General features: G+C 38.0%; 1 protein-coding gene across 2 annotated transcripts in view; it reads right to left on the reverse strand.

Moving 5' to 3' along the window:
• LOC139119159 (beta-galactoside alpha-2,6-sialyltransferase 1-like) overlaps nt 1–26587 on the reverse strand; it is a 38607-nt gene extending 12020 nt beyond the window's left edge. Inside the window, exon 1 of one of the 2 annotated variants that reach the window (XM_070682824.1) lies at nt 26386–26587. The gene's annotated coding sequence lies outside the window, so the exon portion shown is untranslated. Of the gene's footprint in view, nt 1–17180; nt 17399–26385 lie in introns of those variants that run through there. The other variant, XM_070682823.1, reaches the window with a different exon arrangement.
• Nucleotides 26588–26810: the final 223 nt, after the last annotated feature.

Below are 26810 nucleotides of genomic sequence, written 5' to 3' on the forward strand. Positions count from 1 at the left end.
ATTTTAATCTCTATTTTTCAAAAGCTCCAACAGCAGGAGGGGGACACCCCCTCCTGACCTCCCCCCCCCCGTGACCGCTTGTACGGCCGCTCGTGGTGCTTTGCACCCCATCTTTGCCCTCTTTATCTTCAGACAGCGACGAACTAAAAAAATTATAAATCTGAAAATTTACTCTGAAAAAAAATTTGCACAGCTTATCTCAATTGGAAAAAAAATTCAGAAATTTACAATAATAAAAAAAATTCACAATTGCATTGTGACCACCCCCCTCCCAAGGTCTAATGGTCCATCCCTAAGCTTAATCCATGCGTAAACAAACGATGAATTTCGGTTCGTGAACTCATCTTGATAGATTAACACTAACTCGTGTTTGATGATTTATAATGGCTTCACGTATGTCAATGCATTCATGTCTGCATGCAAATCCGATCGTCCAGACTAATATTAGTTACAGAGGGGTCGTGGTCATACTATTCATAGGCTAATGGGTTAACGAACCAAGCGACGGATCCTCCTTCATCAGTAAACAGTCAGTATGAGTACATCGAGTTCAACCTAAGTGCAGCTGTGCTTCGTGCACGGAACGACACTGTCTTCTATCAATATTGTCAGAACATGTAACTCGGGCTGTTCAAGTCTTGCCGCCGATCAGATTTTCCATTTATCTAGATCGCCTACTCACATAAAATAGCAAACCAACAGCTAAAAAGATTATTAAAAGCCCGCATCTGTCTACGCCTTCTTCTACCGATGGTGATACAAAACAAAGTAGTTCCGTCGCACATGTTCACTTGCGGCATTCATATGTAAATACCCCGAAATATAACAGAAGAGCAGGACGAGGGGGCAGACATAGACTACCGGTATGCTTACCCACAGACAAAGACATGCGACCTTATGGTCGATAAAACCCTGCTGTGTTATGTACAGAATAACTTTTTTGTGACACGTGTTGATGAAGGTAGAAATTTTTGATAGCTCATTTCAGGATGGCCTGACCAAAAATGGCAAAAATAGCTGCAAAAATACACAATGTCACATTAAGATCATCCTTAAGAACATGTCTACCAAATATCAAAGCTATCAGATGAGTAGTTTTTTAGAAACAGATATTTTGACAAAAAAATCGCGAAGACTGCCCTAAAAATACAAAATTGGAGATTTCACCATAATGTCAATATATCACATTAAGATAATCCCTAGGAACCTGAACACCAAATATCAAAGGTACCATGCCAGTAGTTGTTGAGGAACAAATTTTTTGACCAAAATGACACAAATTGCCTCAAAAGCACAAAATTGCAGATTTCATCATAATTTCATTATTTTACATTTAGTTAATCCGTAGGGACATGTATATCAAATATCAATGCTATAAGATGAGTAGCTTTCCAGGAACAAACTTTTTGACCAAAACTGGCAAAAGTTGCCCTAAAATACAAAATTGTTGATTTCATCATGATATGATTATATCATATTTTAATCATCCCTGTTAACCTTTATACCAAATATCAAACCTATGAAATGAGCAGTTATGTCGATAAATTTTTGACCAAAAATGACAAAAATCGCTTCAAACATACAAACTTGCAAATTTTTGCTCAATTTTAACAAATCTGAAATATGTCCGACCAGCAGTTTTGAAGCAGAAGATTTTTGAAGATTTTTTGACCATGAATGCCAAAAATTGCTTTAAAGATACAAATTTGCATATTTCATCACAATTTGAACAAATCTCAGTAAGGTCATCCCTAGGGACCTGTTATACCGAAAATTATAGCTGTCTGACCGGACGTTAATGAGAAGAAGATTTTATGCCTAAAAATAGCAAAATTAGCCTCAAAAATACAAATTTGCATATTTCATCACAATTTGAAAAATCTTATTAAGGTCATCCCTGGGGACCTGTACTCCAAATATTAAAGGAATCAGACTTGCTGTTTCGAAGAAGAAGCTTGGAATGTAATAAGTTGATGGACGCCGGATGACGCCAAACATCGACCTATCATACAAGGCTCGACGTAAGGTCAAATCATCACTAGCCCGAAGGACTAGTAGCAGTTCATTTTTAGTAGTCCTAAATGAAATCTACTAGTCCTGCTCAAGCAAAGCCAAATGTTGCTCTCATGTTGTAAAGAGGTGTATATATGACCATTCTCATATTTTTTGTCGCAAAGGTTTTTAAACCAATAACTAACTTTCATGCAAGACTAGCACATTTGCTTACTGCAAAATGTTTAACTTTGAAATCATATATAAACCACAAAAATAACCTGAATGAAATGTCCTGTGTAGGAGGAGAGGTCATGAAATAGCCTATTCCCTATTGCCATCAAGAATAAATCAGAGGTAGGGATGAATTTGTTGGAAAATCCTTCATAGCTCAGGTAGTGCGCCATTAATTTGCAAAGAACATGTTTGTTCATGCTGGGGACAGATTTGTTTCTCCAGAACTGAAATTCATACAGCCATTCACAAATGTTCCTGTGGAGTGCCTTCATATTTTTGACATATATCACATTTTAAAATTGACCAGCTTGTGGGGAGGACCTCTCATTTGTAATAATGGTTTGTGAAAAATTTTGTTTTTAATAGTAAAAATGATGCATTTTACCATTTCATGTGCTTGTGTCTTTATGAGTTTTTGCCAGTTACTGGTTACAAAATGTGATTAGCACAAAAATAACCAATGACTCCCAGAAGTGATTGGATACAACAGTTTGATACACCCATTTCATACGTTGTTTATTCACTACTGTTTTAAGGGTCACTTCACTATTATTGCCCCAATAATTTACACTTTTCCACTAAAATGGCAAAACAATAAGTTGCTAGCATCAAGTTATTATCTGTGAGGAATTCCCTCACCTGTACAAGCAGTAGCAACTTGCCATAGCACTGTTTTGGCAAGCTAGATGGCTCTTTTTAAGATCAGCTTCAATTAAGCTAGGGGGTCTTGACTATATATGGAGGTCAGCATGTGGAGGCATTCTAAAGCAGGGTCAAGCTGGCTACGAACTATCGGAGGTGTTTTTGGGAATGCCCCTGAAGAAATCTTGAGAAAAATCTTCTTTGAAAGGCAAGGATACAGTGTTTGAACGAAATTGTGGGGTTGCTCATGTTTTTAGGTGAAGTGATGAGCTTCAAGCAAACCAAAATACACGACGTGCAGACAATTCCGTTTGATGCTCAGCGTTGCATTGAGCCATGTTTCCCGGGGCCATGTTACTGGCATGTACAGTACAATTTGATTCTCCGTAGCAGGTAAACTGTTTCATTTTAAGTTGGTGATCAATAAAGTTTGCTTCACTGTTTCACTGTCCAATTTGTTTGGGTAAAAGTTAGTTTATTTTTATATAAATGATCGAGGCTTGGTTCATTCTTATCGAATGAGTGGCCCGGCGTCCCATTAGTTTTGTAGCGATAAAACTTCCTGGACAGCTACGGAACTTGAAAATTGCACTAGTCCGCAGGACTACCTCCGAAGACATTTTTACTAGTCCTCTTGAAAATTTACTAGCCTCGGGCTAGTGGGCTAGCGCTTATGTCGAGCCCTATCATACAAGCTCCGCGACAAAGATAGCAGAGCTAAAAAAACAGTATGTCTCAAAGCTGGGCGGTAACGAAAATAATAAAGGCTCGCTAACTTGTGATGACGTTTTTCGCTATTTTTGTTTTCAGAAATTTCCCACTACAGTTTCTTGTTTAACTCCCAACAGCTTGTTGAGATACACATAATTCAGCTCGTCAACTCAGCCAATAAATGTGTTGACTGCAGTTAACCTTGTTATTGCTTACAAGTGGATTCTGATCAAGACTAGAATTCAAAAGTATTGCATTTTGCACGTCTAGGCGCTATGTGAACATACTAAATAGCACGTTCTGACACGCTTTTGTGAGTAGAACAAGAATTTTTATTGAAACTCTCAAGCTATAAAACATACATACATACATACATACATACATACATACATACATACATACATACATACATACATGCATACATGCATGCATGCATGCATGCATGCATGCAAGAGCGATGAGCAAAGACTTTCATGACCCAGATGTTATGATGTGGCTGTAATTATAAAAGTATATGTTACAGATGTCCTTCACTTGGACGTCAACTTTGCTATTATTACGTAATACCTACTTGTCATGGGCACTATAACTTTTACCTTGTGACCAACAAGTCAAGAACTCGTACACAAAACCAGAGAATGATAATGATATTGAGCAGCACTGAGCGTGAGAGGGTCTAATCGGGCAAGATATCCACACGTAATTACAGAGGATGATATGAGTTTAGTACATTTCAACTGTACGTAAATAACCACTGTATACAGATTGTATATGGGAGGTGTGTTGCAAAGGGGAGAAGGAAGAAGGGACAACACCAGGAAATATATAATATTACTGTACAGATGTATGAGAAATAAAAAGGTGTTAATTTTGAAGACTTAGAGCCACAACTCTGTTTTTGTATCACGACGTCCTCTCGCCAGCTATGAGTCCCGAAGGGGCGACGGTAAGCAGCTGGAAACAACAAGATTATTGTAAACTAAGCCAGTCCATGGCACCTAAAATCAAATATGGAAGAAACTGAAACATATCTCTCTTGAGTTTTATCGCGAAGAATAAAACGCGTACACACTGTGGGTTTCACGATCAAAAGATGTTTTAAATCGAGTTGGTTTGTTTAGAGTGATATTACCGCCAGGTTTTGTTGTTGTTTTATTATTATTATTATTATTATTATTATTGACCGATTATTTCCAATTTGCCCTTTGTATGTCAACTTTTTATCATGTTGTTTAAAACATTATCATCATATTTACATTTAATTATTTTATCACGATTTTAATAGTCATTTTCCCCTTATTTCAATATAATGTGGTTATTCTATCTTGACTTTGTCTTCTTCAGTCTAATTCATATTTCGCTAGTATACTTGTATATCTTTACTTTTGTAGTTTTTGACGCTATTATTTCAGTTTTGTGGCTATGCTTGCTTAAAAAATTATTTCTTTCGTCTAAAATATTCACGTCCGGTCCAGATAGTTTTGGGTATAGTTTTTCGCCGAGCCGGCATTTAGTCCGGGGAGATTTGGAGTGCGAAGTGTTGTTACCTTTAGCGCTCAAGGTTTTGCAGGAGGTACGAGTCAAGTATGAGCCTTGGAAGTCAGACTGTACATCCACAGAAACAATATCTCGGAACACAGAGTAATTTTGACGGAGTATATACTGTTTGCATTCGTAATGCTACCCTATGTCTATTAGAGAGGTTTGTTGGCCCCAGGATGTTGAATGGACGGCCGCCGTCAAAGGTGAAGGTCAAAGAGGTTAAGACACTCCATGATGTTTAAAACCTTATCATCATACTAAGCGCCATAAGTAACAACACTTCGCACTCCAAATCACACTGGACTAAATGCCGGCTCGGCGAAAAACTGTACCCAAAACTACCTGGAACCAACTTGAATATTTTAGACGAAAGAAATAATTTGTTAAGCAAGCATAGTCACAAAACTGAAATGCAATGGTCAGGACGAAGGCAAACGGATTTCTCAACAGGTCCATCAGCTTACCCCAGTCCCTCGTTCTTGCCAAGCAATGTCTCGTGACAGGGAAGTTACACAAACATGTCAGCTACGGTCTGTCACAAGTTGGCCGGGGGTTTGGCCTCGAAATATTGACATAACGGAGGGTCACTTGTTTTCTATCATTTTGCAGGAAGGAGAAGGGAAGAGTAAGTCAGAGAGAGGTAAATATGTTTATTGCATCAAGGTTTAGAAAAACATACATACTATCATAGGGAACACATTCGATGTCTAAAGAAGTTTGGCCTAGTCAGTGCAGTTAAGAAGGAACATCGAGTCACAAGTTACAAATACACCTGTGGCCACTTACCTGTTGATTAAGCCTACTTGACGCAGTCAAAAATTCTGCAAAACAGACCCTGCCAAGGGTTGTAAATGAGAGCTATTGATTGGCATACTGTGTTCAAGATTGAGACACAAGATACCACTTCCATTACCGTATAGACCCTTTTAGATTTTTATGTTTTTCTCAGTTATAGAAGTCCCAAACTCCAATAAAAAATATTTTCTGAAAGCCATTGAGAAATCCGACCGTGCACTGTACACAGTCATTATTTGCATAATAGTCACGTGACAAGCGTTTGCAATGTTGTGCAGAACAGCGTTGACTTGCCGGATGTCCTACTCAGACATGCCAGGCGTGGTTAAAAAATACTGGAGTGTCTTAACCTCTTCGACCTTCACCTTTGACGGCGGCGGTCCATTCAACATCCTGGGGCCAACTTAACAAACCTATAGGATAGCATTATGAACGCCCATCACACCAGTATCATTGCCGCCGCTTTTAGACTAACTGCGTCAATTTTATAATTGTTGTTATTTTCATATTTTAGAATTGGAAATTTAATTTGACGATCAGGCCCTAAAATGACACAAATTGCCTCAAAAACACAAAATTGCAGATTTCATCATAATTTCATTATTTTACATTTAGTTAATCCGTTGGAACATGTATATCAAATATCAATGCAATAAGATGGGTAGTTTTGCAGAAACCATTTTTTTGACCAAAACTGGCAAAAATTACCCCCAAAATACAAAATTGTAGATTTCATCATGATTTGAATATATCATATTTTGATCATCCCTATTAACCTTTATACCAAATATCAAACCTATGAAATGAGCAGTTATGTCGATAAAGTTTTGACCAAAAATGACACAAATCGCCTCAAACATACAAATTTGCAAACGTTTGCACAATTTTGACAAATCTGGAAAATGTCCACCCTAGGGACCTATATCTCTAATATCACGGCTGTCTGACCAGCAGTTTTGAAGTGGAAGATGTTTGAAGATTTTTTGACCGTAAATGACAAAAATTGCCTTAAAAATACAAATTTGCATATTTCATCACAATTTGAACAAATCTCAGTAAAGTCATCCCAAGGGACCTGTATACCAAAAATTAAAGCTGTCTGACCGGACGTTAATGAGAAGAAGATTTTTGCCCGAAAATAGCAAAATTAGCCTCAAAAATACAAATTTGCATATTTCATCACAATTTGAAAAATCTTATAAAGGTCATCCCGGGGGACCTGTACTCCAAATAATTAAGGAATCGGACTTGCTCTTTCGAAGAAGAAGCTTGGATTGTATTACGTTAACGGACGCCAGATGACGCCACACATCGACCTATTATATAAGCTCTGCGACAAAGATAGCACAGCTAAAAAATAGCGTCAATGACACTGTAGCTCCCATCCTGGACTATTTAGTGTTTGTTCTCTGGTCAGATATTTGAACATGTGTGACAGGGATAAAGTGCATGAAGTGAAAATACTTAAATGTAATGTACTGGAGACAGTGAAATATGTTTAATGTATTTATTCAGAATATAAAATAGAAAAAATACAGAATTAGATATATCGAATACTGTGATACAACCATTAACTCAACAAGTCATTTACAATGACATAGTCCCCACTTGTAATAGGAGTATTAGTCTTGATGGGGCAGGAAAATGTGGTCATTAAGGAGTATCACTGGAGTGTATATGTTGAGATCTATGGACACATAGGTCTATGTCGTTGTTCCCAATTTGAAACACATGAGGCATGTCTAAGTTATGGTTCTAAATCGGGAAAAAAGATCAGACCTCTAGCAGTATTGGCCAGCCAAGAAATACATATGCGCATTATAAATGACGTACAAGATGTGACATCTTAAGGTCTAATATCCTATCAAAATTGGAGGGTATAGAACTTGTGGTTACTGAGATATGCATATATATGTATAATCAAGGTCAAAGGTCATCGAGGTCACATGACATTTTGAAAAAAAAATTATATTGCTAATTTATCCCTATATGCCAAAAATCAGATCTCTAGCTCTATTCGCTTGCCCAGAATTAGATGTGTACATAATTAATGAGGTAAAGCGTGTGTTGTCATAAGGTCTCCAATCCTACTAAATACAAAGGACATAGCACCTGTGGTTACTTATTTATTGACATAAACATATATTTTAGGTAAAAGGTCATCGAGGTCACATGACATTTGGTCAAAAAATTTCTCTCCTATAGTTATCCCTATATACCAAAAATCAGACATCCAGCTCTATTGGCTTGCTCAGAATGAGATATGTGCATAATTGTTGAGGTACAGTATGTGGTGTCATACGGTGTCCAATCATACCAAATATGAAGGGTGTAGCACTTGTGGTTACTGAGTTATGGACAAATATGTATATTTGAGGTCAAAGGTCACCGAGGTCACGTGACATTTTGTCAAAAAAATTGTATTGCTAAGTTATCCCTATATACCAAAAATCAGACCTCTAGCTCTCTTGGCTCACTCAAAATTAGATATGCGCATAATAAATGAAGTACAATATGTGGCGTCATAAGGTGTCCCATCATACCATACATGAAGGGTGTAGCACTTGTGGTTACTGACTTATGGACAAACATGTATATCTGAGGTCAAAGGTCACCAAGGTCATGTGACATTTTGTCAAAAAAATTGTATTGCTAAGTTATCCCTATATACCAAAAATCAGACCGCTAGCTCTGTTGGCTCGCTCAAAATTAGATATGCGCATAATAAATGAAGTACAATATGTGGCGTCATAAGGTGTCCCATCATACCATACATGAAGGCTGTAGCACTTGTGGTTACTGAGTTATGGACAAATATGTATATTTGAGGTCAAAGGTCACCGAGGTCACGTGACATTTTGTCAAAAAAATTGTATTGCTAAGTTATCCCTATATACCAAAAATCAGACCTCTAGCTCTATTGGCTCGCTCAAAATTAGATATGCGCATAATTAATGAGGTACAATATGTGGCGTCATAAGGTGTCCCATCATACCATACATGAAGGCTGTAGCACTTGTGGTTACTGAGTTATGGACAAACATGTATATTTGAGGTCAAAGGTCACCGAGGTCACGTGACATTTTGTCAAAAAAATTGTATTGCTAAGTTATCCCTATATACCAAAAATCAGACCTCTAGCTCTCTTGGCTCGCTCAAAATTAGATATGCGCATAATAAATGAAGTACAATATGTGGCGTCATAAGGTGTCCCATCATACCATACATGAAGGGTGTAGCACTTGTGGTTACTGACTTATGGACAAATATGTATATCTGAGGTCAAAGGTCACCGAGGTCACATGACATTTTGTCAAAAAAATTGTTTTGCTAAGTTATCCCTATATACCAAAAATCAGACCTCTAGCTCTATTGGCTCGCTCAAAATTAGATATGTGCATAATTAATGAGGTACAATATGTGGCATCATAAAGGTGTCCCATCATACCATATATGAAGGGTGGTAGCACTCGTGGTTACTGAGTTATGGACAAATATGTATATTTGAGATCAAAGGTCATCAAGGTCACATGACATTTTGTCAAAATATCCGAGATGTCTGCGTGAACGGATGGACTCACGGATGGACGAACAGACGGACATGACCCAATTTATAAGCCCACTGGACTTCATCCATGGGGACTAAAAATTGTGTCACTGCATCCTTTTTGCAATATGAATACGATGAGAAACTAAATTTTTATTTTTCGTGGCCTTATACATGGTAGTCTATGGAGATCTGCCTAATACATGGGAGTCTATGGACGTGTAAACTAAAAATATGCAAATTTCACCACGATTTGCCCAAATTTGGGAAAGGTCATTCCTATGCACTTCCATACCAAGTTTCAAATCAATCGGACTTGTGGTTTCAGAGAAGAAGAATTTTGACCAAAAATGGGAGAAAATTACAAAAAAATTCATGAAAAATAGCAAGTCCAAGATACTGACCCAAGATGTGCACAATCATTTCATGTCAGCCCAAAGTACTTACATGCCAATTTTTCATGTAGTCTGCTCAGTGGTTATTGAGTTTTTTCAATTTTGACTGTTTTTACATTTTTTCACTTAATTTGCATATTTTTGGCAATGACAACTTCATTTGAACAAAATCTCATCTACAGCCCATCATCCATGTACACACCAAATATCAAGATGAAATGTACAGCGGATTTGGAGTTTTTGATGTTGACGGACAGACATACAGACATACAGACATATAGACATACAGACACACAGACATACAGACATACAGACATACATACATACAGACATTTCCCTAGCCTATAAGAATAGCTTCCATTGCCATATATACATATGGCTATGGGAGCTAAAAATACAGTATGTGTGAAGGCTGGGCGGTAACGGAAATTATGAAGGCTCGCTAACTGGTGATGACCTTTTTCGCTATTTTTGTTTTCAGAAATTTACCATTACAGTTTCTTGTTTTACTCCTATCAGCTTGTCGAGATACACATAATTCAGCTCGTCAACTCAGCCAATAAATGTGTTGACTGCAGTTAACCTAGTTATTGCTGACAAGTGGATTCTGATCAAGACTAGAATTCAAAAGTATTGCATTTTGCACGTCTAGGCGCTATGAGAACATACTAAATAGCACGTTTTGACACGCTTTTGTGAGTAGAACAAGAATTTTTATTGACACTCTCAAGCTATAAAACATACATACATACATACATACATACATACATACATACATACATATATGCATGCATGCATGCATGCATGCATACATACATACGTATACATACAGACAGCAACTGCATGATAAAAACCAGAAAATTGGGATACACATGGGATTAAAAACACGAGAGAGCAATAAAACAGTCGTTTTGGTTTTAACCATTCGTCAATAATGTAATGAGATAGAAAACAAAGGAAAATAAAAGGATTATATTTAAACAAATTTCAAAAATAATGTCAATGACACTGGGCTTAATGTTTTAGCACAATCTCCAGCTATTAATATGAACAGTGATTATATTAAGAAACTCACGATCAGACTGGTCAGTATTTTTAACAGAACTTGGATAATTTTTGGAGGTAAGGTTTGAACATCTTTTTAGGCATATACATGTTAGGGCAGTACGGTACTCTAAATAACAATTCACTATTCCAAAAATGCTAATATCGCACATTTCATTTAAATTTTTAATATCTATAACATGAAACAATACTTGTACGAACCTGCAAGTTAAAAAACCTGCCGAAGCAAAATATGTTGACAGGCAAGTTACACAAACATGTCAGCTACGGTCTGTACAAGTTGGCTGGGGATTTGGCCTCGAAATATTGACATAAGGGAAGGTCACTTGTTTTCTACCATTTTGCAGGATGAGGGGAGGGTTAGTCAGGAAAAGTATTTTTCATGCATCAAGCTTTTGGAAAGTATATCCCCTCCCTTATTAATTCTGTCAAGGCCCAAAACTGTATACAAAATGTACAACACATTCTATCACAGCCAACACATGATACACGATATTCGGTTTCTCAATAAGTTTGGCCCAGTCAGTGCACTTAAGAAGGAAAATTAATTCACAATTTACAAATACTCCTGTTGATTAAGCCTACTTCACATGCTGTCAGAAATTCTGCTTCTATATGGGCTAAACAGACCCTGCCAAGGGTTGTTAACGAGAGCTAATATTTGGCACCCTGTGTTCCAGATATGGAAACAAATACCACTTCCATTCATTGGAACTGGGCAGTACGACACCGGGACATGCTAGGGTTTGGCTATCACCTGTGGCCACTAAACTGTTCATTAACCCCACTTGATGCAGACAGGAATTATGTTTGTACGAAGGCAAAAGCACATCTATAGTATACCAAGGGTTGTAAATTACAATTTACGATCGGTACGCCGTGTTCAAGATTGAGACCGCGCTACCTGCACTGGTCCATGTACAAGTCTTATTTAGACAACTTATAACTGTATTTGTAATATCGACACCATAAAAGGACAAAACTGGTGTCATTGTAACTTACAGACTATCCTATGCACATCACATATGAATATCCTGGTGTATATTTTTCTCCTTATCACAGAGTCTCTTTAGGCTTATGAAAATCAGTGCAGCTGATTTCAGTTCCCCAAGACACTTTCTGCATGGAACACAAGTTTGTGCGTCGCTAATAACATTAATCTCATAAAAACGTGTTGCTTCAATACACTAAATAACTGAACGCTCCTTAAGTTTCTCACATAGCGAACAACTGGAAACAGGAGCCGGAAGCCCATTAAAATTACCTTTTTGGTACTGATATTGTGATATTGGTATTGTGAGATTTGACTTCGGTTGAGTTGACTTTAGGCCGAGAAGACTTTGAACCATGCAGGGTTGTAAGTGGGAGAACAGCGTTGACTCGCCAGAAGCATCCTACTCAGACATGCAACTGAGGTGTGGCTAAAAATACCGGATTGTACTTAACCTCTTTGACCTTCACCTTTGACGGCGGCGGTCCATTCAATCCTGTGGGACTAATAAACTCTCTACTATACATAGGATATCATTACCCATGTATACCCATCACGCCAACTTCATGACCGCCGCGTTTAGATTAACTGGATCACTTTTATTATCATTATTGTTATTTACATATCTTACAATTGGAAATTGAATTTGACAATCAGGCCCCAAATTCGCCTTTGGTCTTGTTTACTCATCGGTAACGGTCACAACATACTTAGAATTGGCTATTACTACGTACATTGGAGGTGGTCTCAAAGAATATTGATCACACATTGCCAGGCTCCGCAGTATTTAAAGGGACGAAGTCGCTCATTTTCGTTGTTTTTAATGAATTTTGTTTGACATGTAAAGTGCTTTGTGTTGTTTGACTTCTAGAAACACGCTGAGTCGCTGTCAAATGTACACAACTTAAACTCTATATACTAGCAGCCAGACAAGACTGAACATTTAGTGAAACAGTTTACCGACAGTGAACTGAAAAGTCTAAGTTCCAAGCACAATTCTGACAATGAAGAGCTGAACACCCACTGTTACAAAAGCCTGGACCTCATGTAATCTTTTATAATAAAATCTGAATTGGCGGTACCTTTCATATAGTTATAAAAGGATTGCTGCGGTTCCGTAGCCCTGCCACTCCCTGGCTGGTTGCGTGGGGGGAGTGCCACTTACCGTTACATTGTGACAATGTTCACTTGTCACAGGAAAGCAAGTCGGAAAAGGAAAATACATTTTGTCTCCAAGTCAAAAACAAAATCATCTATTTGCATTCAGCAAAGGGACAATTTGTCATGAACCGTCATCATTTTGTAGCCTGACTGACTTCATGCCAGTATCCCAAGTTTTCTTAATAGTAAAAACATCCAAAGAAACTGACTTCGTCCCTTAAAAGTGACTTCACTCACATTGTGTTCACTACTTCGAGTAAGATAACCTCGAGGGACGGCATCTACACAGTGCCATGGACACGACCATGATATTAATATCGACATTGAATGAGGCTGGAAAGGTCTTAAGTAGCATTGATCACTCATTTCCAAGGTTACTGGATGTTTTAAGAGCATTCCATCAAAGCCGTGTGTCTCAAACGAAATTACAAGAAATTTAAATAATTTTTCAGTGTGCGCAAAACATTATTTTACTCACAATTTTCACATCTATCAATCGATATTTATTTTATTTTAGTTTGTTTTTTTCCAGTGTATGGTATGTAAGTACACACTAAGATGATACATAAATGGTGTTTTATTTGATTGCTGTGCCGTGTCTACACACTAAATATAATTTTAAAGTTTTATCAAACAAAATGTCTGATAATGATATTCTCATGATAATATGATATCATAGTTCTCAGTTTTGGCAGGACTGTAGCTGGAGCAATAATCTGAAATTATTCCCCGTGGCACTCAAAGACTAATATGGTACACATGTATCTCTTTGCAAGCTGACGCAATAATAATACCAGATCGTTATTTAAATCTATTTCATCTAATGGGCATTTAATTCATTTACGACAATATGTGCCATTATAAATTTGAGAATTTTCACTGTTTTTCAAATTTCCAAATAATCATTTAGTAACATGAATATTCAATTCATGGCTATGAAACATGAAGGTCATAATTAGAGCATGCGTGAACGCTATCACAGTAACACTTGCTTTCAGCACCAACATAACCCATGATCATTAGCCCATGTTGACCATCTCCTTTGTCAAACGGTATACGTATTGTAGGGGGAGGAACCCTAAAAACATGTTTAGGTAAATATGCCAACCAAGCCAAAACAATGCGGACCGGACGATATCATTTTAAAGCCACCGTTCATATAGTATTTTGCTAGTTTGTGTGGAAGCGGTCGAATTCACAGACAAAACCAATTTATTATTAATTCTTGACGTTAAGTACCAATGAAATTCCTGTCCGTTGCTATAAATAGTACACACATCCTACGATATGTACATTTACATTAAACTATTTTTGCTTGAAAGTAAAATAAATGGGATAAAAAGGTCTTTGACATACCTTCTGTGTTCTGTGTATTGCAACATAGAACAGTTGAATGACGCGACGGCATCCAAATTGAGGATGCTATGAAATCTGATTAACGGCCTCGGACACGCGTCCACTTTAAAGCTCGTTTGTGCGTGTATGGTCTTTTGAGAAACGCCATAGCAAATCCGTGACGAAATCAATATTTGTGAAACACGATTATTGATTATAAAATCACATTTACGGCGGGGATGTGTTTTGTACGTTGTCCTGTTGAATCGATACAAATACAGTGTGCATTTTTCAAATATGATTGGGCAAGACCTGAATTCTGGTCATCTAGGAAAATCGACGATTTTCACAGGCATGCACGGCTCGCAGTGATTTTTGAAGTTGGACATTCCCCCTCGGCCTCATTACATAATTTATGCGAGTAACAGCTGGGCCATAGCTTAGTAGTGAAGCAAATCTACGAAGGCTGCGACACGGAGTGAAGCACGAATTCCACACAATTTTTTGATGATATCTGTGATATTTCCGATAATGAACTGAATTTCCTCTAGTATAAACGGTCTCACTTCCCTTTCTTGACACTCTGTGGAGGGACCGTGCTTGACAACTTAACTGCAGCCTCTGGTCACTTCTTACCACACATTGCTGTTGGTCTGTAAACACTGCATGATGAGCTACCGTGCTGACCTAATCAGGGGACTGGTTATGGTCTGTCGTTCAACATATCGCCGATATACTACAGATGTGAAATGTTGACCTACTTATTGCATCCCCCTGACAAGTTCAACATGGTAACTCACTACGACGGACAAACAGCTGTGTGTGGTCAAGTGATCGGGTCAAATTAAAGGTTTGATTACAGAGAGACAGTTCTTCTTTGGATATATAACAAATATAAACACATGAATATCCTGATTTTGGTACAGGTCCCTATGGTTTGCGACTGTGACAACTGTGATGTAGGTGTATTTGCTACAGGTTGGGGAAAATTGGTGAATGGTTTTGAAACCCCGGTGACGTTTCTGCTGTCCCTTAAACTAATATTGATACAGTTTAGGGTATCACAGTAAAACAGCTTTGAAATTCCGATAACATGTACTGTTTCTCGCCCTTAACAACAACAACAACAACAACAACAACAACAACAACACTGGGCCTATATCTACAACACCCATAATCCAGTCCGCTCGATTTTGCTAGCTCAACACGGTACAGTCATCCTACACAAACATTTGTTGGGACGTCACCTGTCCTAAAAAAACACCGCTTGAAACGGAGATAGACAAAACAAAGAAACAGCTTTCTCAACAAAATTAAACTCCCTACTGGAAACCGGCACCGTACATATTTTATGTTATTATTATTATTATTATTATTATTATTATTATTATTATTGTTGTTGTTGTTGTTGTTGTTGTTGTTGTTGTTGTTATGCCTGGAAATTTAAACAGTTATGAATAACGTTTTTATTGCTACAAAAAGTTATGGATATCCGGATCCGTTAGTTAGTTTTTGGCCCCATAACATTTACTAATCCCACGTTAAATCCGGTGGTTGAATATCGCATTAAAAAAACTAAGTATTTCTATGCAGCTACAACGCATACGGCATCACATGATGATTAGTCAGTTAGCTCTGACGTCCGTGGCAGTGCATACGGACCCTTTAACGCCGAGCATTCCAGGCTTGCCTCTCCGACGCCCCATAGCCCCCACTTCATACATTCTCCAGTGCAGCGAAATGAAGTGAACTGCGTACGCACTGACTCCGAGTATGACGAGAACTTGCCGGCAGTATGACGAGAACTTGCCGGGCTGTAACCAAATTACTCGTAACCTTTGTTCGGGGCGCGAGCTGACCGCGATATACGTGATAAAACATGCACACCGCACTTGCTTTCACCTAAGCCTCTGGGCCATGGAGATTTGAATGGTATCAGTCTCCAAGCCTATAGGCGTACATCACTTGGAGTATTTGCCGAATAAACACATAACCTGGTCCTCAGGACATCTCTATATCTCTGCTGGTTTTTATGGCTGACGTCAATGGTGAAAAATAGACTTCCTGTTTCCTTATAACTCAGTAAGGACGTCAAGAAGCCTTTGCTGCCCATAAACTGTTTCCTGGCACGAACTTCGACCGGCCTTGCGTCGGCAGAGTCATGTTTCCACTGAGTAGCAATGCCGGACAAAACCGAAGCCAAGCAAGCCTGCTAGTCAGCCAATCAGACTTAAAATCTCTTTACGGAGGTTTCTAGGTTCGACATCAACGTGTTCGCCCGACACTACGGTCACTATAGTATGTATATAATATACCACAGTGCGATTAATAAGTGGATGAGCAGATATGCAGATATAAATAGAACTACAAGAGACACTTTAACATGCATAGCAAGCGCTGTGTCGAGATATACATGGCCGGCAACAGCCGCAGCTGCCGCGTGTATGCAGTTGGCTGATTTAATCACTCAGGAAACCCAGAAATGTGGTTGTTAGTGTTGCTGTTTGTTTTGTTGTTGTTGACCAATGTAATTCAACGAACATAAATATTGTGCTGTTGTTGTTTCAAACGTAATGTAGATGTTATAAGAAACACTACAAGGACACTATCATTATTTGAGCCAATGCAACTCTCTCCCAACGTACACTCTCTCCCTATAATCACACGTCTAGCCTAATAATTTATAGGAGCGATCTAGCCTCAAAATGAGACCCTGAGTGTAACCGGTAAATTGTGAGGAGGTCATGTTCAAGGTTCGTTCACTTACGTAGGTTCAAGGCGCAAATTCTCACACCACGATGTAGAATCTTCTGAAAACAGGTTATGGTACCGGGTCGACGAAACACAAAGTCCAATGTGATAACGCTTCATGTGAGTGCCCTCTACAAGTCAATTCTGATACACTGCACCGCAGCCTATCATTCGCGCTCGGTACACAATGAGCGGGGCGAACTGCAGGCTGTATCATCGAATATAAGCCATGTGCGCACGCGCGCAGTTGCATGGAAACGCAAGTTAAGGTCATGTTTTGTGACGAGCGTGTAACATACGGTATTTTACATGTTATTGTCATTCAAATCATGTTCACTGATGTAAAGCAGACACGAGACAATGTAATATTTCATTCCAACTGGTTTCATTACAATAATTGCTATCATCAGGGAAATGACGAAAGATCGGATACTCCCTCTCGTTAAACATCTGGGAAATACACCCGGGTGAGGGGGTACTCACGATATGTTCGTTCAAGAGTGTGCCGCCAAAGTTGAAAACATCTACCCATATATATTCCAAAAATATGACCCGTTTCTAGGGATTTGCTTGGCAAATTTAGGGAATTTTCACCTTTATTCTGCTGTATGTGAAGGTTTTCGTAAATGTTTTGTTATCGACCAATGCTTTGGTTTTTTCGAATGCTTTCTATAAGAGCACCCTGATAAACGAAAAAGCCTGAAAAATGCACAGCAAAGTCCTCTCGTGACAGAGTGCAGTGACCTCATCCCCCACTATATACACATATGCATTTCTATTTATTTCAGCTAATTAAATATTGTGTTCGTAATGACCTTTTGTTAACTTGTTGCTAGGTAGATCATCGCGTGCATAAACAAGTCTGAAGGACGCGTTACCTTGAAAATGCAATAGGCCTATACATGGTGTCGTGCCACGCTTCATATACTTTCAGACACTTCTCACTGTGAGTTCACTACAACATATAGTGAATAAGGGACCGGTTTGTTTCTTCGACCTGTGGTCAAAAAGTGACTAACCATCCCATTCCAACTTTCGAAAACAGGGTGACCCCCTCCCCGCGACAAAGATAACACAAAAGGTTGAATAAAAAGAGCGCGAGAGAGGGGTATCCCCGTCTCGCATGAAAAAAAATGAGAAATTGAGGTGTGCAATGGTTCAATCTGGCGCAATCTGAGATGCGCTTTCAATTTGCTTGCAGTGGACAAAACTATTGGAAAATTACTTTGGACACCCCAGGGGAGAGCGCGAGAGGGGTGTCCCCCTCGAAAAATTTGAGAAATTGAAGTGCACAATGGTGCAATCTCGGAGGTGTTCCGATTTGTTTTGCACCAAGTAAGACTGTTTGAAAATGACATAGGACACTGACATGTTTTTATTATATTTTTGCATGATATCTGTTTCAGTAATAACAGTCAACAATGCAACATTGTAGACATCGGACTTCCTATTGTATTTTGAAAATGTTTGCGCAGCCGAAGGTGGGCAACTCCCGAGATTGAGAGAATGATAGAGTCAGATTTCCCAAATTTTGTGGCTATTATTTTTTCCTTTGGTGCAATTTTTTTCTTTGGTCTGCTATGGTCGATTGTTTTCACAAAACATTACTGGATCATTTTTTTCTTTCACTGCCGACAATTTTTCCCGCCCCCTGAAATCAAATGGTTTTCCCCTTAGAGTTTGTGTTGAGGTTACGCTCCTGAACCCTCGTCTCAACTTCGCGTCCAGAATATCGACATTGCACGCTTGTATTTAACATTATCATTATATAATGAGGTTATAAACGGTGTTCTTGGGTATTTGGTTGCGGATATAAGACCTCTGGGGTGCAAATTATTATATTTGGCGGGAAATAATCACCATGCGAAGAGAGGTGATTATTTCGCCCAAAATATGCTAATTTTACATCCGCAAACAAATACACTCTTGCCATTTATAACCTGTAAATAACATGTGATATGTTTGTTTGGCTTAGCCTAGGCATATCTAGAATAGTTTGGCCTTTGGAATTCCTGCCTCTTTAATTTTGTTTCAGACTGAGAGATTCATGGTCTATTTAACCCTTTGAGCGCGGCCAAAGTCAATTTTTGTCGCCTTTATAAAATGTTCCTCAGTCAAATTTTTTAAAGATATTCGCCAAAATTTTGATTAAAACCTGTAGCAATGAATAGACTCTCCACAGTCGCTGTGCCTTGTTTTGTGAGCGCCCACGATGGGCCTGCATTCGAAGACTACGCTGTGCAGCTGTGAGCACGCGCTGCCAGACACAGCGACTGTCCGTTTTTGCAAGGGTATGAATATTCATAAGGGCAGTGACCTCAAAAGAAACACCTATCTAACTGGGCGGAGAGAATATATACTAGTAGCCGGTAGACCTATATACGTGGTATGTTTTTATTTTTCATTTTTCATTTTATTTTGCTATGCTACTTGTCATTTTTGTTTTGATTAACGGGTGTATGGAGTTCTATAAAGTACCTGGATCAGGCAGAAATCCGACCGGTCGCTTGCAAGAAAGTCCAGACCCTTAGGATTTGCGTCGCGTCTCTGAAGGGCGCGCGTGTTCCAACAGGGGAGAAAGCGAATCGCAGGGTCTCTGCGAGACTAGCAAATGGAATGTGATGTCCATTTGGTCCAAAATAATAAAAAGAGTTACAGAAAAATTCATAAAAAATGTTAAAATGTTGCACTAAAATTTTGGTGGGAAAAAGTACAGCACTCAAAGGATTTTAATAAAGTTAGGGCGGGAGCTCCTGCTGCTGAAAAGGAATTGTGAGTATTTACTTTAGGCATGATGAGATTTGAATGAAGTGGATTTGAAGAATGACTGTATAAAAAATCGAAGGAGGTAGGAGGAGGTTTGATCCGAGCAGAAAGTTACAAAAATGTATTCTGGTCACTTATCGGGAGAACCTCGTTGAAATGACATTAGTTGCTGACCTTCAAATGTTTTTGGTCGCAGCGATTATCCCCCTCCAAATAAACCATGGAACTCACATAAGGTTGACAAATGCTACGAGAACCCTTCACTGAGGATTAACGTTTTAAAGAAAAGTCATCTCGTTGGCATTTATTTTCTGGGCGGACACCCAGTGATTACGTTATAGCATTATTTACTGCAGATTAAAGCCATATTTTATTGACCGGCTCCAAATGTGTTTTGAGAAGCTCAAATGCATCTGAGTCTGGATATATGTATGTATGTATGTATATATATATATATATATATATATATATATATATATATATATATATATATTATATATATATATATATATATATATATATATATATATATATGTATATATATACATATATATATAGAGAGAGAGAGAGATAGAGATATTTATATACATTATATATATACATGTATATAGATTTATATATACATGTATATATATAATGTATATAAATCTCTCTCTCTCTCTCTCTCTCTCTCTATATATATATATATATATATATATATATATATATATATATAGAGAGAGAGAGAGAGAGAGAGAGAGAGAGAGATTTATATACATTATATTTATACATGTATATAGATTTATATATTAACATAAATTATTACTTTGTGCTTCAAGTATTTTGTGTTATTTGATATATCTATATATCTATCTATCTAGCTATATATATATATATATATATATATATATAATATATATATATATATATATATATATATATCTCGAAGTATACAGATGTCCTCGTGGGAAATTACAGTCCTCGATGCTAAAGCAGAACATTATAAATAATAACACAAAATTACTTCAAGTACAAAGTAATGGTATCTGTTACTTAAAGCGCAGTGGTCGTCGCGCTGCGCATCCTCCTGAGGGGGTCCCCCTCTGTTGTAAACAAATCCAAGAACGCCGCACATGTTACGGGTTGATTGTAATGTTTGCGATATTGCCGTTTGTTAAAATGGCGGCTGATCTGTCACAAGCATACCAACTATCCAAATGTAACACGCAATAAAAGGTCAATTTATGTAAGTTAAATATCTGCTGAATATTGAACAATGATTGCACGCTGGATTGAGATCACATTTGCTCATGATTTTCTTGAATCAGTTGAATGGGGCTCGACTACTGTTATCGCTCGAGCCATAGAGCTAGACGTACGCATGTATACGCCAACAGACTATCAACGACCGGGCTCTAGTTTTCGACATCGCTAGCAAGGACGGGAGCTTTCATTTCAAGAGGCCCGACAGGAGTACAAAGACAACAACCCAAACTACAGAAATCTACAGCTCGCAGAGCAATGCCCGCTGCAGCAAGAAGCATCTCTGTATCTGTTACGTTCCGTGGTCTGTATGAACGTCCGTGTCAAACCGGGTATATGACGCGCTACACTCGGCTGTGGAGAATCCAACTCAACACAATGTTTACCCCGTTTGGGGGTACAAACGAGAATTCCGAGAACAGGTATCAAGTCAAGCGAAGGACCTTTCAGAGGTCTTCTTGTTATGTGGGGGTTATCTCACTTGAAAGAGGATTCAGACCTACCCGGCAATCAGGAGGTACAACAACAAAGTTTGCCCAGCACCTGTAGGCCTACACCAGCTAGCGGTTGGATCACTGCCATGACCGTGCACAGGACCTGGGCACGGGATCTCTCGATACGTCTATGCACGGTGTAGCTGTGCAATTTCCCTGCCAAATGCCGCGAAAACCCGCTCGTTTTGTTTATTGTTTCCTGTCATTTTACTATTTCTTACCACGTAATACTAGGAGAAGTAAGACATGGTGATCAACAGTTGGTTGTGGGCCAAGTTGTAGCGGGCCGGTACGTTGTGGGACCGGATTCTCTATATCCGTGTACGTCAACGCGGTGACCGTCTCCCAACAACATTTCACGTGTCCTGCTCTGGCTTGCCGATCATGGTCTTGAGTGTAATTTTTGTGTTAGGCATTGTGCTTGTTGCTGGTCTATATATATAGGCAATGTTGATCATTTTAGTTATGTATTTTTACTGTACTGTCCATAGCATTGTGTACAACAAGCGTGACCGCGCGCGATCAAACCCATTTGTTCACTGTGTCTGCGTGCTGTAAACTCAGCGACATAATGTGCTGAGTGTAGTGTCCCAATGTTCGTAGCTCTACACGAGTTTATAGATAGAAATACACAAATGAAGTTCGTTTCCGATCTTAATATTTTACTATTGCATGATGTTGAGTCTTACAAAGGCCTTAACAAAGTGGGGGACTGCTCCAATCTCACTCCTATCACAGGCGACCCAAAAAGTACTACTGAGTTTTTCAGTGTTTTCTCTATCATTTTCTCTTCTTTCTTCATGCTCTGAATGATCGGAATAAATAAAATAAATGGTTTATATAACCTAACCTAGCCTCTGTGACTCTTTATTTATTTTACACTCCATTACAAGGACGTATATCTCTCATACACACATGCTGTAATTAATTAGTCAACACAACTAATTATGCTAATCCGTGGACTTATCAGGGATTTTACGGGTTGGTCAACATCGCGAAAGATAGGAATGGTTACTAAAACGCTTTTTCATTAACATCACTATCTTTCCGATGTTGACCAACCTCTGATAAGTCCACGGATTAGCATAATTAGTTGTGTTGACTAATCAATTACAGCATGTGTGTATGAGAGATATACGTCCTTGTAATCATAGACAGTGGAGGGCCCCCCTCCACTGTCTATGTTGTAATGGAGTGTAAAATGAATAAAGAGTCAAGAGGCTATAGGTTAGGCTATATATTCATTTATTTTATTTACTACGATCAGTCAGAGAATGAAGAAAAGGAGAGGGGCTGACAGTGACAGAGAAAACTGAGAAAAACTCAATAATAAGCTTATCAATATGTATGGGCCGCCTATGCTCCTATTGAAGTTGAGAAGACTTATGTTTACAAAAATTTATGTTTATCAACAAAAAAAATCACGCACGCGCAGCGCGACGACCACTGCGCTTTAAGTTTCATGCATCCTGCAATCATCAGACAGATAAAGTGTGTCTGATGATTGCAGGATGCATGAAACTTAAGTAATATATACCATTACATTGTACTTGAATTAATTTTTTGTTATTATATATATATATATATATATATATATATATATATATATATATATATATATATATATATATACACCTTTGTGTGTGTCTGTGTGTGTGTCTGTAGATCTTCCCGACTTCTTTCTTCATTAACCCTTTGCACCCTGACCCCCTGGTACTCTATTACGTCATCGGACATTTCTGTCCGAGCCGGGTTCAAAGGGTGTACACACTATGCATACGACTGCTTGTAGTCTAATAATATTATTATCATATCCACAGAGCGGGGCATTCTATTTTACGCAGTTTGGAAAAATCTGCTGGGAGATAACTGAAATAGGAATCTGTTTCGTCATCAGCGGAGGTGGCAACCACGCTATTTTAATAGAACGACCGTGCGGGCGGAACAAGAAGAGACTGCATTTATTAACGACCTAACCATAGACCCTCCTGGAGGGTCTATCATCTGACATTGCACAACATCACCGGGACAGTACTATTGTTATACATATTGATTAGGTTTCATAGGAGGTAGGATATTTCCGCTGTCTCGAAACATTAATAATCGTTACAGGACTAATTTCCTGAAAAAAATAAGCAAATAGGAGTTTCTGGCTCATTGCTGATATAATAATCTTCCTGAGGTCTAACCATCTTTGTTCAAATACAGACAGAAAATAAATAGTGGTGTTCCTTTTCTTTGAAACTTGGATTTGTTTTTATCTATTTGCTGCTTTTTGCCGAGTAGAAGTTGAATCAAAATTGAGAAATTCTGAGAAGACTTGTAATATTGTCGAAAGCATGAGTTTAATTTCCAAGTTTATTGCGTGATTTTAATCATTTTCAGCAACAATCACCAATGCTCTATTTGACGGTAGATTTAATATGCCAATTGGGTCACGCGCAGTTTGGTGGGGGGTCAAAGTTCGCATTGATTTCTATGCGATATTCAATGGTAAAAGTGGTTGTTTTTTGACACAACATTTGATAATGTTGTCTAACGTGAGATAAACGTTGTTTTCAGTATCTTGAAAATGCTATGGCAGTGAACTTGCAAAAGAAATATAAAAAATAAATATCATAAAAATTACAAGGATTAACATTTGGATAACATTTTTGTCAAGCCTAGACTGTACGCCCTCACAGCTGCCCGGAACAGTATTCGCCACATCTGTTGATTACCATTTTAATCTGCTTCATTGGTTACGGTTCAGCAACGTTGAAACGTCTTTCTAATTAAAACACTCCATTAGCCGCAATTATAATAAATTTTCCTGTTTTTTTGTTACTCCTTTTAATACACAATCCCTTGTCCTGCTTCAAGTTCCAATTCATTAAAAAATTCTTGTTCAGCTCGGCAAGGTAGCCTCCAGATGGTATAACGTCTATTGTTATTGTGAACCATTCAATTCTAATTCGGAACATCATACATTTTCCCTCTTCAGCGATATCATGGTATATTGTGCACAATTTATTGTAAGTAAAGGGTAAATTACACTTAATTCCTAAAACATAATAAGGCGAAGCAGAATGCGCACTTTTGTTCATTAACAAAATCAACTAAAATGTCATCAAAATTGTAACTTTTGCATGATGACAAATTATGTAATATAATATCAGTTACAGGTATTATTACTTTGTACTTGGAGTAAGCGTCATCATTTATATACATATCAGTGATAATGTATATATATATTAATATATATATAAGATTGTGATTGCTTGTTATAATATTTTAATCCGGCCAACTAAGGTACATAGAGTGCAGAGAATATTAATTATATGAGATTAATATCTCATATTACCTGTTTCAGAACCATACGTTCCTGAGTGAACAAATACTATCTTTTGCGAAAACCGTACGGTGTACTGCATTTATTTGATGAATTTACCGCATGGTTGATTTTGTACAGAGTATTTCTGCGACGTTGTCCCTTCGAGTAGATTGTGTCTTCTCTATCAGTATCAATAAATTTACTCTGTGCAAAAAAAAAACATGAGGACGGAACAGGATGTGAACATAGGCTGTATTTACAGCTGGTAACCTCTGTACACAAAGTCCCGGATAAAACGTTTACTACTCTCATAACGATGCTATGTTTACATCATGATATGATCCGCTTGAGGAGAATGTACTCCCTTGTCAGCAAAGTGCTTCTTGGTGGGAGTTACAAAGGTACATCCCTAAATGCTGAATGACTAAATCTTGTTACCTCTTTTCCGTCATTCTAACACCTCCTTTTACATACGTTATTTTTCATTCAAACAGTCTTTATAACATACATATTACATACATACATACATACATACATACATACATACATACATACATACATATACATATATATATATATATATATATATATATATATATATATATATATATATATAATATAATATATATATATAATATATATATATAATGTTGTGTGTGTGTGTGTGTGTGTGTGTGTGTGTGTGTGTGTGTGTGTGTGTGAAAATTGAACATATGTGGTTTGTTGTTAGTTGATGTCACCTTCATGTTAATCCTAAGGCTGCGTTCACAAATAACGATTTGGGGAGGCTGGAGGAATCGTGATTGAAATCTTAATTTTTTCAGATCCCCCTCAATATCCTAAAAAAATTTCAAATCTCCCTCCCCGCCCCCCCCCCATCTATATGGTCACAATATTTCAAGTCCACCCCGAACTATCACAAGCCCGTATATCAGTAAAGGATGTGAGCGCAGAAAAAATAAACATCTATATAGACCATAAAGATGCAATGGTAACTTGATTGTGACTCGGAACTATTTCAAATTGACAACTTCTGGATTCAAAATAAGCGAATTTAAGTTCGGCTAGGAAATCTGTTTTCGAAAATTATGCACGAGAAATCGATATACAGTATAGCAGTAACTATATTAATACGCCGTTCGATGATTAAGGTATTTTTAAGGTATTTTCGTCTTATATGGAAATAAGACATATGACTGTCATTTGCAAATAAAACAAAATAAAAATTTGAGCGAAAGGTATAGTAAGAGAGACACATGAAACAACTTACAAAAGCCGAAACAAGGGACTAGGCTATATATCCTTGAGGCAGGAGACCGTCTGCCCTCCCTGCGTCAGGCAAATGGTTACCTGCCATCATGCGCATTATTTGCCCTTTGTTTGGACTATAATATATATTATTTTACCTGAAATCATGGGTGGACCGTGCTATATTAAGGAAAGGGGATGATTTCGTGGCGCAATCTTCGGAATCCGACGTGTCACAGCCGAGTCTGATTTTAACCAGATGTTCTCCAAAGGAACGTCATCGTTCATTGATATTACTCTAGTTAGTCCACAGAGACGATGAGCACGCAACTTGATTTTGTCACGCGATATGCTCACTGTGTTTAGATCGTGTCAATATTACCCAGCTAATAATCAAAGAGTATCAGTGACGTACGATCGCTCTTCGGAACACAAAGTCCATTGGCCCATAAAAAAGCAAACTTCTCACCAGCACTATTTTAATCGATGTCGCGAGATCCGCGCATAATTCAAGGTCAAGCATTGACCGTTGGTATAACTTAAAAGTAAAATTTCAAAGCTGTTACGAAAAGTCGATGAAACC

The sequence above is a fragment of the Ptychodera flava genome, chromosome 19 (genome assembly GCF_041260155.1).
Source record: "Ptychodera flava strain L36383 chromosome 19, AS_Pfla_20210202, whole genome shotgun sequence".
Lineage (NCBI taxonomy): Eukaryota > Metazoa > Hemichordata > Enteropneusta > Ptychoderidae > Ptychodera > Ptychodera flava.